The sequence below is a fragment of the Acomys minous genome (assembly GCF_964271855.1).
Source record: "Acomys minous genome assembly, chromosome: 6".
In the NCBI taxonomy this organism is placed as follows: Eukaryota; Metazoa; Chordata; class Mammalia; order Rodentia; family Muridae; genus Acomys; species Acomys minous.
The window spans coordinates 43976817-43997303 of record NC_140487.1 but is presented as its reverse complement, the minus strand read 5'-3'; positions in this window follow the sequence as shown (position 1 = coordinate 43997303).

The window sequence follows — 20487 nt, the reverse complement described above, 5'->3', positions numbered from 1 at the left end:
TTGGTTTCCAATTTGGTTGAGTACAGATTTATAAAGTATGTCCTTATGATTCTCTAGATTTCCTCAATGTCTGTTTTTATGTCACTCTTTTCCTTTTTAATTTTGTTAATTTGGTTGTTCTTTCTGTGTGGTTTAGTTAAATTTGCTAAGAGTTTTTTTTTTTCAATTTTATTGATACTCTGAAAGAAACAACTGTTTCATTGATTCTTTGTATTGTTCCTTTTGTTTCTATTTACTTATTTCAGCCCTCAGTTTGATTATTTACCATTTAATCCTCTTTGGTATGATTATTTCTTTTTGTTCTTGAGATATCAGGTGTACCATTAATTTAAAAATATAACATCTCCATTTAAAAAATGTAGGCAGTTAATTCTTTGAACCTTTCCTCTTAGTATAGCATTCATTGTGTCCCATAAGTTTGGGTATGTTGTCTCTTTATTTCATTGAGTTCTAAAAAGTCTTTAATTTATTTCTTTATTTCTGTCTTGATCCATTTTTCATTCATTAGAGAGTTGTTCAGTTTCCATGAGTTTGTAAGCTTTCTGCTGTTTCTGTTGTTGCTGATATCTAGCTTTACTCCATGATAGTCTGATAGGATGCATGAAATTATTTCAATTTTCTTGTATCAGTTGCGACTTGCTTTGTGTCTGTATTTGTCATTAATTTTGGAGAAAGTTCTGTAAAGTGCAGAGAAGAAGATGTATTTTTTGTGTTTGAGTGAAATGCTCTGTAAATATTTGTTAGGTGTATTTGGTTTATCCTGTCATTTAGCACCAGGATTTCTCTGATTAGTTTTTATCTGGATAACCTGTCTATTGCTGAAAGTGTACCAAAGTCACCCATTATTACTGTGTGAGGATCAATATGTGATTTAAGCTGAATAGTGTTTCTTTTACAAAGTTGGGTGTCCTTGTGTTTGGTGCATAATTTTTAGAATTATAATATCCTCTTGGAGGAGGTTTCTTTTATCACTATGTAATATTCTTCCCTATTCTTCTGTTTGGTTATGTTTTAGAAGTTTATTTTGTCATATACTAAAATGGCTGTTCCAGCTTGCTTCCTGTGTCTACCCATTTAGAATACCCTTTTCCATCCTTTTATTCTGAGGATATTTAACCTTAATGTTAAGGTGTGTATCTTGGATGCAGAAGAAGGATGAATCCTGTTTTAGTATCCAATTTACTAGTTTTGTCTTTTTATTAGGAATTTGAGAGCATTGATAACTGAGATTCATCAAAGAGCAGTGTTTGTTGGTTTCTGTTATTTTGTTGTTGTGGTGTGGGTCCTCCTCCCCTTTTGATATGCTGCTCTGGGATTATTTATTTCTTGTGTTTTCTTAGGTGTGGTTAGCCTCTTCATGTTGACGTTTTCCTTTTAGCACCTTCTGTAGAGCTGGTTTTGGAGATAGACATTGGTTAAAATTGCTGTTATCATGGATTTTTCCCCCTTGCGTGTATTGTGGTCAAAACTCTTGCTTGGTATAGTAGTCTGAGGTAGTCTATGTGGTCTTTTAGAGTTGGTAGAACATCCTGCCAGCCAGCCAGCCAGCCTCTATGGCTTTCAGAGTAAACATTAGAAGTCTGTTTTTGAGCAAATATCCTCATTGTATGGTGGAACATCTTTTGGGATATATGCCCATGAGTGGTATAGCTGGGTCTTGAGGTAGAGCTACTCCCAATTTTCTAAGACAGGGCCAGATTGATTTCCAAAGAGGTTGTACAAGTTTACACTTTCACCAGCAATGTAGGAGTGTTCCTTTTTCTCCACAAACTCACCAGCATGTGTTGTCACTTGAGGTTTTGATCTTAGGCATTCTGATAGGTGCAAGATGGAATCTCAGAGTCATTTTGATTTGCATTTTCCTAATATCTAAGGGCATAGAGCATTTATTTAAGTTCTTCTTGGCCATTAAATATTTTTCTGTTGAGAATTCTCTGTTTAGCTCTGTATGCCATTTTTAATTGGATTATTTGGGTTGGTGATATTTAATTTCTTGAATTCTTTATACATATTAGATATTAGCTCTCTGTCAGATGTAGGATTGGTGAAGATTTTTTCCAGTCTATAGGATATTTATGTTTATAGCAGTGCTATTCATAATAGCCAGAAACTGGAAACAACCTAGATGTCTCTTAACCAAAGAATAGATAAAGAAACTGTGGTACATCTATTCAATGGAATACTATCCAGCTATCAAAAACAAGGTCATCATGAAATTTGTAGGCGAATGGATGGAGCTGGAAAAGATCATCCTAAGTGAAGTAACACAGACCCAGAAGAACAGGCATGTATGTACTCAGTTATAAGCAGATATTAGCCATATAGGACAGGCTAATCATAATACAATCCACAGACCTAATGAAGCTAAGTAATAAAGAGGAGCCTAGAGAGGATGCTTAATTCTCATTCAGAAGGGGAAATAGAATAGACAGTGGAATCTGTTGAAGAGAGGAAACAGGATGGGAGCCTACCATAGTTGTCCTCTGAAAAACTCCATTCAGCAGGGGATCAAAGCAGAAGCTGAGTCTCACAGCCAAATTTTGGGCAGAGGCAGAGAGTGCTATGGATGATTGGGGGGGATAGAAGGACCCGGAGGAGACAAGATCTCCACAAGAAGACTAACAGAACAAGCAAATATGGGCCCAGGGCAGGTGGCGGAGACTGATACACCAATAAAGACCATGCATTGAGAAAACTTAGGCACCCTGCTCAGATGTAGCCAATGGGCAGCTCAGTCTCCATATGGGTCCCCTATTAAGGGGAGCAGGGCCTGTCCCTGCCATCTATTCTGTTGCCTGCTCTTTGATCACATCCCCCCTGGTGAGGTGCCTTCCATGCTACAGAGGAAGAAGATGTCAACAGTCCTGATGAGACTTGGTAGGCTGGGGTCAGCTGATAGAGGAGAAGGGCCCCCATCTCTGAGGACTAGGGAAGGGACACAATGGGGAAGAGGGAGGAAGGGAGGGACTAGGAAGAGGTGAGGGAGGGGGCTACAATTGGGATGTAAACTGAATAAATTGAAAAAATAAATAAATTTAAGTAAATGAATAAAAAGAAGTCAGCTGTTATTCTAATGTGTCTGCCCTTATGTAATCCTTGGTCTTTTTTCCCTTGCTGGTTTTGATATTCTTTTTCTGTTCTGTTGCCACGGACCATCTCAGTTGGGTATAGGTCCTTGGGAGTTCTCAAAGTATCAGTGGACAAAGATAGGCAAAGTGACAAACAGAATCAAACACAGGGGAGTTTGATCTGAGTGTGTTTTGCAGGCAAGCAAGCTAGATTTCTATACACAGTTTTTGAAATGGGGAGTATTTTTGTGGTTACATTTTTTTTTCATTCGAGGAAGTCAATGAAGCAATCACTGTACATACACAGTCCAAAATACAGGATGCAAAGAAATAATGTTGTCATCATTCTTACGTCACCATTCTTAAGCTTGGTATCAGTACGCATGTGCCCTTTTAATCAAAAGTCAATGTTCTCTCATTATGCCTAACATCTGTGTATCAAGACAGTTTTTTCTTAGTTCTTCTTTTTATCTGAGCATCACTATCTGGAGCTTTCTTAAACACTTTATTTGTAAGTCATAATATAAATTATTAGCTGATGATTAATTCTTAGGCCTGTTTGTTTTGACAAGTGGAGTGCAACTTGGTGAGAAATTCTGTGCCTGAATGGCCCTTGGCGGCAGTCCCAAGTTAGGGCATTTCATAGCAACATTGTCATGTTTGAAAAGTTCTGATATGAGAGTAGGTTAGGAGAAAGAATGAAGACAGAATATTCCAACACAAGTGAGTAAAATGGCTGCAATCAATTACTCCTGGCAGGAATATCAGAGCCCATTGCTAGGCTCTCCCTGGCCAGGGGTCATCACCTCGGGTTGTGCAGTAACATTTGTTTCACAGACTCCACTGGAGGGGTTGTGACATTCTGTACATTTAGTGTTTTGATTATTATGTGCCAAGGGGACTTTCTTTTCTAGTTAGGACTATTTGGTGTTCTGTATGTTTCTTAGACATTGCTAGGCATCTCCTCATTTAAGTTAGGGAGAGTTTCTTCTATCATTTTATTAAAAGTATTGTGTGTGTGTGTGTGTGTGTGTGTGTGTGTGTGTGTGTGTGCCTTTAACCTGTTTCTTTCTCTTTCCTCTCTTCCTATAATTCATAGATTTGGTCTTTCTTTCTTTCTTTCTTTCTTTTCTTTTCTTTTCTTTCTTTCAGTACTAATTTTATTTTTTTCAAGATTTATTTATTTATTATTTGTACAGCATTCTACCTGGATGTGTGCCTGCATGCCAGAAGAGGGCACCAAATCTCATTATAGTTGGTTATGAGTCACCACATGGTTGCTGGGAACTGAACTCAGGACCTTTGGAAGAACAGCCAGTGCTCTCAACCTCTAAGCCATCTCTTCAGCCCCCTAGATTTGGTCTTTTCATAGTGTCTCATATTTCCTGGATGTTTTGTGCATAGATTTGTGACTATTTAACATTTTCTTTGCCTGAGGCATACATTTCTTCTATCTTATCTTCAATGCCTAAGATTCTGTCTTCCATCTCTTGTATTCTGTTGGTGAGGCTTACCTCTGAGACTCCAATTTGAGTCTCTAAATTTTTTGTTTTCAATTTTACCTCAGTTTGGGTTTTCTTTAGTGAATCTATTTTCATTTTCATGTCTTGAACTGTTTCCTTATTTCATTCCTCTATTTGTGTTTTCACCGACTTCATAAATGGATTTGTTTATATTGTCTTTAAGGTCTTGAACATATTCACGACAGGTATTTTAAATCCTTGTCTTGTGCTTTAGCTATGTTGTATTTCTCAGAGCCTATTGTACTAGGGTTGCTTGGTTCTAGGGAAGCCATGTTGTCTTGGAGGTCATTGTGCTTTTGTGTTGCTATCTAGGGATCTGAATTTTGAATGATTCTAGGTGTTGGTATCTGGTCTTGTCTTTGTTGGGTGGGTGCTCTGTGTCTTAATTTCTGTTGCCTTCTCTCTGGATTTTAGGAATGTGTGGTGGCTATGGGTTGTAGTTTTGTGTCCCTGTCAGATGTGGTCACTGGGGTTCTGGGGAATGTTTCATCGGTATGGGGGGGGGTTGACATGAAGGAACGCGAATAGTCTAGAAGAGGGTGCTTGGATGGCCCACCGAAAGGGAAAGGCTGAGTCCAACATGAGGTTTGGTGACGTCCCAGGGAATGATGGCAGAGAGGGAAGAGAGGCTTCTGACAGTCATCTGCTACAGGACTTAGGATGACACCTGGAGAATTAGTAAAGGAGGACAGGAAGTAAAGTGCAGGTAGTCTACATTATTCCCAGGCTAGTGTGTTCAGTGGGTTTCCAGGTTGAGAGTCCCTCCAGGTCTTCGTTGTTGAGGGCACAGAGGTCCTTGTACTCACAGAGAAGCATTCAGAGAACCAGGAATGCTGATTGTGCAATGGTGTCTCCTCAATGGAGGAGAGAAAATAAAATACACGCATACTATCCAGAAAACTGAGAGTGGATTTTGTTAGTGACTTGGTGACCTATTTGCTATCTGTGGAGGCAGACCTCTCCCATCTCTCATTACAGAGGCAGACCTCACCCAAATTCCCCAGAATGATTATTCCAGACTTTTCCCTCCCTAGACCATTGCCCATCCTTAGATATCAAGTGTACTTTATGACCTGCTGGCTTCTATGCTAGTGGTCAGAGACCACACTAGATTCCAGACCTTTTAGCCATAGAATCCACCTGCATGGTCACATGTAGCTTGTAAAAGAGTTTCTGTGTAAGCTTAAGTCACATCTTTAGCTTTATTGTATACCTGGAATTGGACTGATTGTTGCCTGGAAATCTTTCCCCTAATTGTACTGCTTCAAGTATGCTGACAATGTACCACCTGGCATTAGACTCCCCAAGTCCAATTCATGTTGATGAAGTCAGTCTGCACCAGGCTTTTGTCCTTATCTCTCTGCGGATCATTGCCTGCATTTACACCTGCCTGGACCCACACACTTGGTGGCTGATACAAAGGGATGGTGTGATGGAGGGGATTGTGTACATAAGAGGGGTTATCCTTATCATTGTTTCTTAGAGACACAGACCTTCACAAGGGATCTTGTGAAGTTGCAGGGAATATGCTATCTGCATGTCAAAAAGAGGAGCTAGTGCTCAGGCATTTTGATGTCTGACTTCCAGCCTCCAGAACTTAGAAAAATTTTTTTTCTGCTGTTTCAGCCACCCCACTTGTGGTAGCACTCTGTTGTGGCAACCCTACACTCTGACTCCCAGGCTTTCCTAAAGGTCAAGAGCACATGAAAAGGTACTCATTAGTCATCGGAAAAAATGCAAATTAACCACAAGAAACTACCACTGCTCACCTACCAGAATGGCTATAATTAAAACACCTGACGGTGCAAAAAAATTTTTTAAACACTACTATAATTATTGATACAGTCAATAGATACTTATAATATGTTTTCCTTGGCACTGTATTAAAGAAATGAATCACAGAGGTAAAGGAAACAAAGGCTGCCCTACTTTCTTTGAAATTATAGACCTAGAAGAAGACTAGAAGATTAGACCAGTGAGGAGAACTACTCTGAGCTAAGCATTGGGACTGTGAAGGTGGCTTTGGGGATACACAGCAATACGATCTAGCCTAGACTAGCGGCAACAGCAATGCTAAGTAAGAAGGGAGAGCATATCAGACCTTTTTCTGATACAACAGGACCGAGACACATGACTTCACACACAGCCAAGTAACTGGTGCTCCTGCAGAGATGCTGTTACAATAACAGATTGACATCACTGAAAGGTGAGGCTGAACCCATTAGAAAAGGCAGAAGAACCCCCACAGTGTTCCTCTTCCCTACTCTTCAGAGTAATCCAGTTCTGGCCCCAACTCAAGCACAGCAACACAGAGGACTGCGGTCTAAGTTGGCATCGTGTGAAAAGCTACCAAGAACCTCCACTGACTGTAAAGGGCAAGGAAGCTACTTTTGCAGTGCTGTCGATGGCCGCAGACTCACAGTTGAGAAAGGAGGACATAGAAGGCCCCTGTGATGACCCCTACTTCACCCCTCCCAACAAAAATAGTAATAACCTAGACAGGAAGCCATTGAAGGAACTGCTAAAGAGTTGTGATAAGAATGCTGAAGCGTAGCTCTTCACAGTTGATGGCTTCTGGGGTCTGGGCAGATGGGGAAGGACTCAGTTTTCTTTAAGGCGCTGGCCATTGACCATGCACCAGTGGGCAGCACAAATTGGACTTTTTCTTTCTCTTCTTTTTTTTTGTGGGGACAGTCACAAGGGCGGAGGCAGACCTAGGAGGACTGGGAAGTGAATGTGATAGGGTGAATTAAATGAAATTCCCAGATAATCAATAAAAATATGTTTGAAAAAAAAACCTATGCTTATTTTACTGTTATGCTACCACCTTCCTGAAACTGTAAATTATTTTTGCACAGAGTCCTACATTCTTCTACATTCTTATGTTGCATGTATTACGTAGCAGGTTCAGTCTGTTGCTAAGAATATTCATAACCCTTAGCAATGTAACGTGTTCCTTAAGGAGTCTCACCTTGATGCTCTGAAAGTGGCTCAGTACCCTACACAGAGAGGCTTGTTTGCGTAAAAGAACGACAAGACTCAGTTCAAAAAAAGATGTGTATTTGGTGCCCCAAGAGGGAAGGCCCAAAGAGGCTATGTGGAAGAACAAACATAACATAAGGAGGTGGTAGGAAATTTGAACTTGAATCCAGGGCTTCTGAGTTAGCCAAGCATTACCACTATATTTTTGAAATACTTCAAACTTCCAGAACAAATGTGAAGGCCAAATAAAGAACTTCTGTGTTTTCCCTAGATTGCCTGTTTTTAAAAGATTTTTTGGGGGTCACATTTGCATTATCCTGTGCACCAAAATTCATAAAAAAGGCGCTATGTCTAGGAAGATTTATTATACATCAGCGACTATGAAGAGTTTAGACTATTGGAGAGCCCAGAGCATAATTACAATTTTTCTATCTTTAGTCTCTAAAGAGCCATTCTTTGCCCATATCTGTGTCTGACCTAATATCCCAATAAACAGGAAAAAAAAAACCCTTTGAGATGTATTTGCTTAAAAACTCTTATCCTCTACCAATGGAAGGACTGAAAATACTTTTTCTCTTGTTCTCTTTGAGTTAAGAGCTGTATTTTTGTCTTTTTTTCCCCTTGAACTCTTCAAGAAAGGCTGCTTGCAGACATTATAGCCTATGAGCTGTAAACCCTGTATGTGTTTTAATATGAAGAAAAACATGCCATTAAATGCTCAGAATATAGCATCAAATGCAAGAAATTATATTGTTCCACAGTTCATAATATAATCTAAGGCATCAAAATTTGGTGAATGTCCCAAAAATACTTGAAAGAAAAAAATCTGTGATGCTTCCTTATGCAAAGGGTTTGGGGCAGGTTAATGTGCTGAGTTCAGTGGTATACTCTTATGTTTAAAATGGCTTACTATAGCTGGATCTGGGTGTGTGTCACAGGTGTGCCTTTAGTAACTATTCCAGCACACACACACACACCAGATGATGTTCATATTGTCTTGGTAACCTTCACATTTTTTGTGATTTTTTTGTGTATTACTACTTCTAAGAAGAAGGATCCATATTTGCATGCCTACTTAAAGAAACAATTTAATCAGCAGCCCCTGAGGACCATCAAGGTACCTACATTGCACTGCTGGATTAGGCACGTGGATAAGAATAAAGGGACATATCTTCAAAAGCCATATCTATCTATTACCATATCTAGTCGGTGATGCTGGGCAGTACTCAGTTCCCTTAGCCATAAAACGGTGGTGTTAACACATCCCTCAGAGGTTGTTAGGAAGGTTAAGTAAACAGTGGAGGTAAAGAATCCAGTGTGAATGAACCTGTACACTGAGATTTAGTTTCTGTCAAGTTTATGTATTCATGGTAACAATGCCTGGTACCTCATTAAAGCTATTTACAGCTGGGGGTGTAGGAGCTGACACCTAGGTCATCCGGTTTCTGTGCAAATGCAATGCTTTCTCTTTTATGTGCTATACCACATCAAACTCAGTACCCATGCAAGAGATTTTTGCTTATGTAGTCATAGGAAAGAAAACTTGCACAGTTGGCTTGAATATTTTGTTTAACTATACTTTATTCACATTCTGAAATTTTGCTGCATGTTGGGGGGAGGGGGTTCTCTTATTTGATGCTCGGTATCTTTATTCACAAACAGTGCTTTAAGCAGAGATATAAAGGTCAATATTAGAATCATTTATAACCACAAAACAACAGAGCTTTTAGTCTGTTTTCAGATTTCCAAATAGGATGTATGGTGAGTTGATAACAAGAGCCCGTTGTCTCCTCACAGGCCATTAAGACATAGTGTTTTCAGCAGTTTGCAGTGTAATTTCGCTTGCTCTATCATCTGCAATTGCAGAGATGTCAATGGAGGAGGATTTGTGAGGGCGGTTTCATGTCCAGCCCCTGGCATACCGTGCTGGAAACATCAAATGCTTCCTTAGGCTGTGGTCCCTGTTCAATTTCAGGCACATTAAAGTTCAAGGTAGAACAAACACTGTGAATTATTGTTAACCATTATTAACATAAAGTCATGTACATTTTAGAGGACAAACATGAATTTTTCTTTAACTTTTCTCCCCTTGAGAAATGCTATTAGTTGGGAATCTCACTTGTAAATAACAGAAACTGGATTCTAAGTACCAAGAGAAAACAGACTGTATGATGATGACCCGTCAGTTATGAGTATGATTGAACATTAAAAATGTGTTTACAGTTTATCTCTAATTCCAAGACTTGAGAGGTAGAGGCTTGTTAAAGTGATTTTTACAAAACTGTGGTCGTTTCTCAGCTTCTCTTTTAACCTGGCTATCACACAAACAATCGAGACATTTTAATAATATTTTAATAAGGTCCACTCACAACAACTGAGCAGTTTTTACTCTATTCTTACCTCTTTAAGCTGGTCTCCTCCCAGCATACGTCCCAGCGGTACTTGCACTTTGTAGCCTTCCTGCTCCAGCTCCTCTCTCCTGATCTCTCTTGATCCTCCCTGTGGCTGAGTTCCCCACTTCCTCCTCTAACTCTTCCTCCCGTGGCTGGCAGGAAGTCCGGCCCTATTTTCTCCCTTGCTCTGTGATAGGCTATAAGCTGCTTTGTTGGCATATCAGGGCACAATTGGGGAGCAGTTTTATACAACATTGAGACAAGAGATTCTCAGAACAAGGATTGCAACCAGATATAGGAGAGGGTACAAAAATCAGCATTTGAATTACACAATAACCTTACGCATACAGAAGCAGGAGGGTTTGTGTGAGCTCAAGAGCAGCCTAGTCTACATTGCAAAAATTGTGTGTTTATTTGTTATACATGTGTGTCTACATGTGTGTCTATGTACCACATGTGAGAAATACCCATGGAGGCTGGAAGAGGGTGTTAGATTCCTTGGAAATGGAGTTACACGTGGTTGTTAGGTGCCATGTAGATGCTGGGAATCAAATCCCTGCTCTCTGGAAGAGCATCTATTGCTCCTAAGTGCTGGGCCACCTCTCCAGTCCTGTAATTGATTTTTTAAAAAAATATATAATAGCAATAACATGTCTTTTCAGTGAAGAATCACTCCACACAGTTAGACATGAAGGGAAAGTTCTTTACTTAAGCACCTGGTCAAATGTGACTAATGCCCAAATAAGAGTCAGCTTCCAACAAAAGATTTTATTCGCTTTTATCCACCTTAGGCCCATGCATCTTACATGCTGTCATCTTACATTTCTTTCAGGCTTGGCTTCAGGTTACACTTCCAAACAGTTTAAATAAAGATAGTAGTCTTCAAGTCTGGCTGCTTAGGCAGACAGGAGGTTTACACAGCAAAGATATTACGTATTGTCAGAATTATTTTAAGTACACCAGTGTTCTCTTTTGAATAGTTGTTAGCTAGGATCACTTTATGGAATTATGTATTTCCTGATAAGAGCACAGGGGTCTTAATGGCAGACCTGGACTTAATGGTGATTGTGGCTCTACACTGCACAACCCCTAACTGCCCTATAGAGGTATTCCTTTATTATGGAAACCAAGGCCTAAAGGCTGGTCAGTTCAGGTCAAGAGTTACATCTTAGCATCATCCTAAATTTCCCTTCTCACTCTCAGGCCTGGTTAGCATAGAGCACTCTTTTTCGGTAAATTTCACTTGCGTGACTTTGTGTCTCCTATGCAAATCTATTAGTAAATTCTTTATAACATCAATTTTATTACTTTGGGTTTTCTTCTACATCAAAGGGGAGTGCTATGTGTACGTATATGTTGGTGTCCATGAAGGCCAGAGGCTTTGAATCCCTGGAGCCGAAGTTACTGATGACTGTGAGCCTACCCACACAGGTGGTAGGAACCAAATTTGGGTGCTATGGAAGAACATTACACACTTTTCAACTGCTATGCCATCTCTTCAGCCCCAAAACGGCACTTAGTTTTAGCTCCCTAGCCTGAAGGCTCAGTCTCCAAATTTCTCATATTGGAAGTTAGGGCTTCACTGTATACACTGGAGAGAAGCAGTGTTGCCAACAATACTGGTGAAATGCTGTTTCTCTAGCTCTCTCTTTTTCATTCCTTCCTATCTTCCCACACATTCCATTAGTGTCAGCCAACCAGCTAGCTTCTGTTCACTGGCATGAAGTATACATATGCCACAAGAGAAGCTTATCAAAGTCCCCCACTCCCACCCCTAGGACTTGCATGGGTAATTGTGAACACTTACCCCATGCTAGATCCGTCAAAGGTTCTCCTTAGGACATTTGGAGTCAGGTGTGAGAGAGGCTCACCAATGACTGGTTCCAATGCTGTTGTCAGTCTTGTTTTGGAGTCAGGAATGTGAGAGGCTCGCCGATGGCTAGTTCTAATGCTGTTGTTAGTCTTGCTTTTATTCATGTGCACAGAATAGAAGTAGGATCTGCAGTTATCAAGCAAGAATAAACAGATATACAGAAAACACACACACACACACAAATAACGAAAGTTTTAAATGCCTTGAGTCCTTAGTTTTGTTAATTATAGTTAGGCAGAGTGGCTAATTTGTGGAATTCCGGAACTGCTAAGGCTGAAGAAGGAGAATCAGAAGTTTGAGGCTGGTCTAGACTATATAGAAAATCTGTCTCAATTATGTAGAAAAAACTCAAAGCAATAAAATTGAAGTTATAAAGGATTTTCTAATAGATTTGCTTGGGAGACATGAAGTCACCCAAGTGGAATTTAGTTAAAGGAACACTGCCTCCAAAATACCCCAAACATAAGTACTATCAATGTAAAGGTTGACCAGGATTGACTAGCCTTGTGGACGGTTCCAGTCCCATTAACAAAGACCATTTGTATTTAAAATACTGTGACAGTCTGAGTGAGAGCGACCCCTATAGGCTCCTATATCTCAATGCTTAGTCACCATGGAGTCTGTGGCCTTTTTGGAGAAGGTGTGTCACTGAGGGTGGACTTTGAGGCTTCAAAAGCCCATGCCAGGCCTAGTCTCTCTCTCTTTCTTTCTCTCTCTCTCTCTCTCTCTCTCTCTCTCTCTCTCTCTCTCTCTCTCTCTCTCCGTATTGCTCCAGCACCATGTCTGGCTGCTTTGTGCCATGGTGGTAATGGACTAACCTTCTAAAACTGTAAGCAAGCCTTCAATTAAATGATTTTTTAAGATAAGAGTTGCTTTGGTTATGGTGTCTCCTCATGGCAATAGAACAATAACTAAGACAGCCACATACTTGGCATGCATGAAGACAAGTCAGTCAGTCGCCTAGTATCTTAGTAACAGCCTGAGTTGCCGACTACATCCTGGATAAAAGTGTACTCCATCTATGCACTGCATCCACTAGGGTGTTACAATGGGCCAGAAAGATGGTTCAGACGGTAAAGGAACTTGCCTCCAAGAATGATACGTGGGACCTACATGGTAGAAAGAGAGAACCAACTCCTGCAACACACACACACACACACACACACACACACACACACACACACACACACAGCGAGAGAGAGAGAATAAGATAAATAATAAGAAATAAAATAATTATTTCAGATACAAATAACAAGACCTCAAGTGTTCTTATAAAGAATGAAAACCCCAAATGTTCAATTTTACCAATAAAGACTCAGGAGCTTCAAGATGCAGGGGCGAAAACCTACTAGCTCAGAGAGGCAGAGAAAGCGCCTAGCTGACCTTCCTACTCAGATCATGTACCGAAGGGAAAAAGCCTTTCTTACTCAGCTCATGTCTCTGAGGGAAAGAGCCCTTCCTCCTTCTCCATGATGTCTTAAATACCCTTCAATTCAAGGTCCTTTCTTTCTACTTGCTCCCTGTCAGCTGGTTTCTTGCTCCACCTTTTGACCTAAGGCTAACTTTATTTAATCCTGTTTATATAAAGCTCTGGGATAAAAGATGTGGGGTAGGGGTGAGTCACACCACAACTACTTATTTACAATAAACAGAAAGCTCTGGGGTTAAAGTGTGTGCTGGGGCTGAGCCACACCACAACTACCTGATTACAGTAAACAGAAAGCTCTAGGATCAAAGACTGAGCCATACCACAATTAAAAACAGGTTTTTTACAATTCACAATCTTAGGATTCACAATGGAATCAAATATCTTGTAACACTCTAGTTACAGGGATTTAAAATCAATTTCAACAAGGCACAGTGAAAGGAGACTGGGACAGGGTGGCCCAAGAAAGAAGACATCAGTTACTTCCCTTAACTGTTTCAAGAATGGAGTAAATAAAACTAGCAGCAAACATCTGGGGTAAGACAAGCCAAGACGTGTATGCCTGTCACAGAAAAACGGGCACTCAGGGATCAAGATAGCAATCACACACTGGGCATGCAGTAAGTTTGAAATAAAAAGACATTGTCCTTAATGCAAGTTAGGAAAGCAATTTGTCCACTTATTTGTAACATTTCTTGTATTTAGAATTCTAGACGTTCTCTTTGAATTTGCTTTGGTAATGAGAATCCCTGCTCTAGTAAAACAAAGAGACAAAATGGAAAAGGCTTAATTTAAGAATTTTTAAATGTGGTTTTAGAAGTCACTGCATGCTGGAGCAGCGGGCAATTGATGCTTCTGGCTTTTCTTTGGCATTGTCTCTGTACTCAGGGCTGCACTTCTTTTTCCCTCACAGGGTGTCCTGTGTTTGACTCTAAGAGACCCTGCAAGTTAATACATTGAAGGCACCATGCAAAGATTACCAAAGAAAGCAAACCTGCAAATATTTGGCAACTGATTCTTAAAATCCCATTATATTTAGTGAAAAATGAATGAATTTCAACTTCAGTGACAGAGATAGACTAAATCTTCATTAAGTCCTAAAGTAAAGTGAGAGCTGAACTTTTCTTGTATTTAGACGAAAAGAGTTTTCCCCAAGTGTTTGAGATGTAACCACCAAGATGGTAAATGTGACTAATGGCAAAACGTTAATTGTAACTCTCACTTGAGGAGCTCATGCCCATGTCTGGGTGTGTCTCACTTTCATCCATTCTCCTCTGCACGTGGGCAGGTCTTTTTTTCTCCTCTTTCTTAGGAGTATCCTCTTTTCTCCACGAGTGCCTCTCTTTCTTCTAACCCTCATACTTTTTTTTTTTTTTGATATTTGCTCATGGGTTTATTAACTATTTATGCCTTGTCCGCTTTCCTAAAGGGTTTGAGATGATTTACAACAAAGACCTGAACAACAAAAATCTTCAAAACCACAGTCATAGAGCTGGGATCAGATGGTTAAAAGGTAGCAACAAAATTCTGTTTCTACTTTTCATATACCTAGATGGGTGCTTTGCACATTAACAGGTTTACAAATAAGTGTTTAATTAAATAAGTGGCTATGCATACTCTTGGCAGAGAGCATAAACTTTATGAAAATGCTGACAGAACCACTTTACAATTAGCATCCAGTGCTTCCTGGGGAAAGGCTGCAGAGCAGCTCATCAGGCTAAGGTAAAGCAGAATTGTCATGCTGCCGGCAAACAGGACCGATGATGACTGACCTTGCCATTGGCGTCCACAGATGGATGGGCTGTGTCCTTACCCTGATCTTCCCAGTGAGGCACCCTCAGCAGTATATTTCCATCCAGACAGCAGTATCTCAAATGCTGCCTATTTAGAAATAGTATTGTAGATTAACATGCATCCTGCTATATCTCTGATACCTGTATGTCCAAGAGGCTGTGAGAATCTTTACATCAGCTTAACTCTAGTGGAGGTAACCAGGAGGCATCCAGACGTCCCTTTTATATACTCTAACCTAACCTCCACCATCCAGGACAGAATAAGCATGTATATTTACTAAAAATGTAGGTATATGAAATTTATGGATAAGTTCTTTGCTGGTGTTTGGGCTCTATGCATAGAGAAAGCTTTCAGTCATAGACAGCTTTCCAATGTTTAGATCATAGATGTTGGGAGACTCACTTCGCTAACCCTCATACTTAGGCCAGTGATGTGGCTATGCAGATGGAGCACTTGTCACACCAGCCTGTGGAATGAATTTGACTCCTAGAACCCACTTAAGGTGGAAAGAAAGAGCATACTCCACAAAAGTTGTCCTTTAAACTCTACATAAACACCATGGTATGCACCACACCCTTGATGGATAATAAATAAAATTCAAACAAAACAATACCAGCCCCCCCAAAATATGTCTTTAGTAAAAATCTCCAAATATATTTTAGAAGTGTTATTCCTAAACTTCTGTGTGGAAACCACAAATTCAGATTATTCCTGAGTGAGGATTCCTAAAAAATTAGAACTCCCCAAGCTGCTGATGGTAACAGTGTGGAGCTGTTTTTGTCCTTTATTGCAGACAATGCTAACAATATGACCCTAAATTAAGGAAGAAGAAATCAAATCCTCAGGAGACAAGTGATTATTATCAACTACATTGCCAAGACCTGGAAGGGCAGAGCTTTCCTCAGCTCAGTGGGCTTCTAATGCCCACTGTCTTCCTACTGCATGCTGGGAGTGTATGTTTATTGAGTATGGCGGCAACACCTGCAATTATAGCTACTCCAGAGGCTGTTGCAGGTGTAATGCTTGGGCCTAGGAGCTTGAAGCTGGCTGGGATATAATAGTGACATCCCAGATCAAACAATTATACAAACTCATGTGCCCACTCCGCTCACATTGTTTAAAATGTATTTTTGTGGATAACTCTGTAGTTTCAAAATAAAGTTTTTACTCTTTAGTTTGCTGTTACACTTCTTTCTTTTACAGTAAAAATTTCAGGCAGACCAGTTATTGAGTTGGGGGAGATCACAAAGCCTCACCTCCCTGAATATTTATGCAATTTATGATTGTTGGGGGAGGTAGGCATTTTCTTCAGTGGAGTAGCCACTGGTAAGTTGCCAATGCTTTTGTAAACAACCCATCACTTATACTCCTTTGAGGAACTCTAATGAAATTCATTACATCATAAACACACACACACACACACACACACACACACACACACACACAGACACACACACACACACCTGAAAGTAAAAGGTGGACCACTTGGGACAAGGAAGAGAAATAGCAAGAGTGGCAGGAGGACAAGAGATTATCACAGGGGGTGGATATGATCAGACTAAATTATATGCATCTAAAAGGTCACAGTGCAACTAATCATGTATAATACAGTTAGTATATGCTAGTAAAAATAATAAAAAATAGAATAAACAAAATTTGGGGCAGGATGTGAAGAGACAGAAAAGAAGGCTCATTGACTTTTGTGTCTCATACCCAGGTGCTGGTACTGGACTATTTATGATTTCCTTCGTGTGCTCTAAAAGAGTACTTAATTTTAGGTTTGCCTTTATGGTTAGAGCCAGTATTTTGTTTTGCTTGAGACAACAATCTCAGGAAAGAATAGGGTTTCTATAAAGCCATTGCTTAGCTCCATGCTGTTTTGTTTATCTTTTTTTCTTTCTGTTACACAACTTGTCTAGAACCTTCTCACTGCTCAGATTTAAAAATGGACCATTTACTAAATGTGAATTATGAAAGTAGGTAATAGCTTGCATTTTTGAACATAAGGATGAGTGGAAGGTATCTTCAGAGCAATGATGGGGATTCTGCACAGGCAAGAATTATCCTGAGTTAGGTTGAATATAAAATTTAAAATGGCTAAAAGAGTCTTAACATGAAATATTAGTTAGGATTTAATGGTTAATCTTGGTAGCAGAAAAGAGATAAAGTAACACTTAGTCCAGCCTCTGGTATCTTGCTGTAATTTTGTCATTAACTATAGCATCCACAGAAGTTGGACACAATCTAGTCATGAAACTGAATCTAATTACTTTATATTAGTGTCATGCTTTTACCTCAGAGAGAGTCATGGTTTGTTTTTAATCACCACTTGTATGTTAAATCAATAGTGTCTGCCAACTGGGTAACAGTTCCCTTTAAAACACAATTGGCAAATTACCCCACAGAGAGAAGTCACAGCAGGACCCCATAATCTCTGTCTTTATAAAATCCAATTATGTTCACAATACAATATTTTATTTTCACTGAGCAAGCCCAGACTAACCACATAGTAACTGGAGAGCAGCAAGGTCCTTCCTGTATACAGTCGACCTCTGTCAACTGTCTGAGGGAGACGCTCCTTTTGCCCAGTCATCATGGCACAGAGAAATTTGGGGATGTTCTGGATGGATCTTCTGGGCTGGTCCATTTGATGTTAGGTGAGGAATTCTGTTTAGTCCTGAGGTTTAGTCTTCTCCAGGCCAGGCTCACGCCACAGAGTAGAAGAGAGACGGCCAGGCTGGGTACCTATGCTGCTTCAGAGGCAGCTGCAGGTAAGGAATGGAGGAAAGGAGGTCTAAGCAAAGTCTCTAGTGTCTTCTCAGCAAGAAGTCTGCTTTCCTTGCCTTTGCACTTGGGAAATTTACAACTGATTGTGCTTGAAAAAGAGGGTGGATTGCTAAAGCACAGTTTTGAAAATCTCTCTTCTATGTTAAAGTCACGTGCAGTCCCTCTGTCAAAAAAAGGGTATGATTGAAAATATAAGAGAAGAAGAAGCTGGAACATAACAGGAGTGCAATCCCATGACCCATGCTGTCTGAGAGCCACATCCTGACGGCCACAAGCCTTAATGTATCTTACATATTATTTCTAACTCTGGCTACAAATATTCAACTCCAAATAAAGTGCACACACAGATCTCCCTCCCTCCCTCTCTCTCTCTCTCTCTCTCTCTCTCTCTCTCTCTCTCTCTCTCTCTCTCTCTCTCTCTCTCACACACACACACACACAGAGCCTACTCCAAGAAATGGCCTCACTGCATTATAGATGACTTAAAGAGCAAGAAGGCACTAGGGCAGGGAATTACTTTTCTTACCAGCTATAGTATACTGAGAAAATAACTGAGAAATAATCCTGTTCACAGCAGACTGAAAATCAAACAAAACACCTTGGAATAAACCTCTGCAAGGACACTTTAAAATCTGAAGGGGAAAAAAAAAATGTCAAGGAAGACACCAGAAGATGGAAACACTTCACATACTTACAGATTGGGAGAATTAACATTGCAAAAATGGTCTTCTTTCTAAAGAAACCTACAGATTCAGCACAATCCAATCAAAACCCCAATGCTATTCCTCACAAAAGTAGATAAAGCAATCTTAAAATACACACAGAAGCATAAAAGATGGCTAGAACAGTTCTGAGCAGAAAAGATAATGGAGGTATCATCATACCTGGTTTGAAGTTATAGAACAGAGCTATTATAATAAAAACAGCATGGTGCTAACACACACACACAAAGATGTATAGACCAATGGAATAGAACAGAGAAAGATGACAAAAACTAGCTACAGAAATGCTATTTTTAAAAAGATGCCAAAAATACACCGGCTAAAAGACAGCCTGTTCAACAAAAGGCATGGGGGGAAAAACCAGATAACCACATGCACAAGAATAAAACAAGATCCTTATCTCTTATAGCATAAAAGTCAGCTCCCAAAATATCAAAGCCCCCAATGTAAGGGCAAAACCACGAAAAGTGCTACAGGAAAACGTTGCTTCAGCTTTCATTATACAGATCTTTCATGTCCTTCATGAGGTTTATCCCAAGGCTTCTCTCCCCCTCCCTCCCTGCCTCCCTCCCTTCCTCCCTCCCTTCCTTCCTTCATTCCTTCCTTCCTTCATTTCTCTTCCATTTGTTTCTTGATTTATTCTTCAGGCAAAGACTTTTTGAATAGGTTCCCCAGTTGCTCAGGAAACAACTGGGACCTCACAAAATTAAAAGGTTTTAATATAGCAAAGGAAATAGTTAATCAAGTGAAGAGATAGCTCACAGAATGGGAGAGACATTTTTGCCAGCTATACTTCTAATAGAGGCCTAATATCTAGAATATTAAAAGACCTAAAATAATCAAACAACAAGAAAACAAACAAGGGACTAGAGAGCTGGCTCAGTGGTTAACAACACTGACTGCTCTTCTAGAGAACCTGCCTTTGATTCCTAGCAGCAACGTGGTGACTCACAACCATTTGTAACTCCAGTCCCAGGGGCATCCATTGCTGTCTTCTGGCCTCCATGGGTACTATAGGCACATGATGTACAGACATGCACGTGTGCAAAATACCTATACACATAAATTTAAAAAGAAAACAAACAACCTGAATTTGAAAAATAAGCTTAGGAAGTTAACAGAGAGCTCACCAAAGAATGAAGTTGTTTTTTTTTTAAAGTGTTCAATATCATGAAAATTCAAATTAAAACTTTGAGATTCCATCCCACCCCAATCAGACTGGCTTTTATCAAGAAAACAAATACTGGTGAGAAGGTGGGGAAAAGAGAACCTTTATGCATTTTTGGTGGAAGTGTAAACTGGTGCTGACACTATGGAAAACAGCGTGGAGAGTCCTCAGAAATCTATAATAACAGATCAATTGTATTCGCAGGTATTCTGCTCTTGGGCTTATTTCTGAAGGACACCCACTAAAGAGATATTGTTCACCATTCTCTGTTGTTCTACTTTCAATAATCAAGGAATGGCACTAGTCTAGATGTCATTAAGTGATAAATGGATAGTGAAATTTTGGTCCCTATGTACAGTGGAATATTATTCAGCACAAAGAAAAACGAAGTTAGGAAAATTTCAGGAAAATGGATGGGACTAAAAAATATTATATATTTTTTCTTATAGATATGTACTTAAAATTATATCTGTCTGTCTGTCTAGAGTCTGTGTGCATGAGTGCAGGTGCTCTCAGAGGGTAGAAAGGCTGACTGATCCTCTGGGGCTTGAGCAGCTGTGAGCCAAACAACGTGGACACTGGGAGCGGAACTCAGGCTTTTACAAGAGTGGTACCTGCTGTTAAGCATATCTCTTCACTCCCCAAACATCATATGGCATGAAGTAACTCCTGCCCAGAAAGACAGCACATCATGTTCTTTCTCCTATGTGGATCTTAGGATCTAATATTTTATATGTGCGTTTGTAGGTGT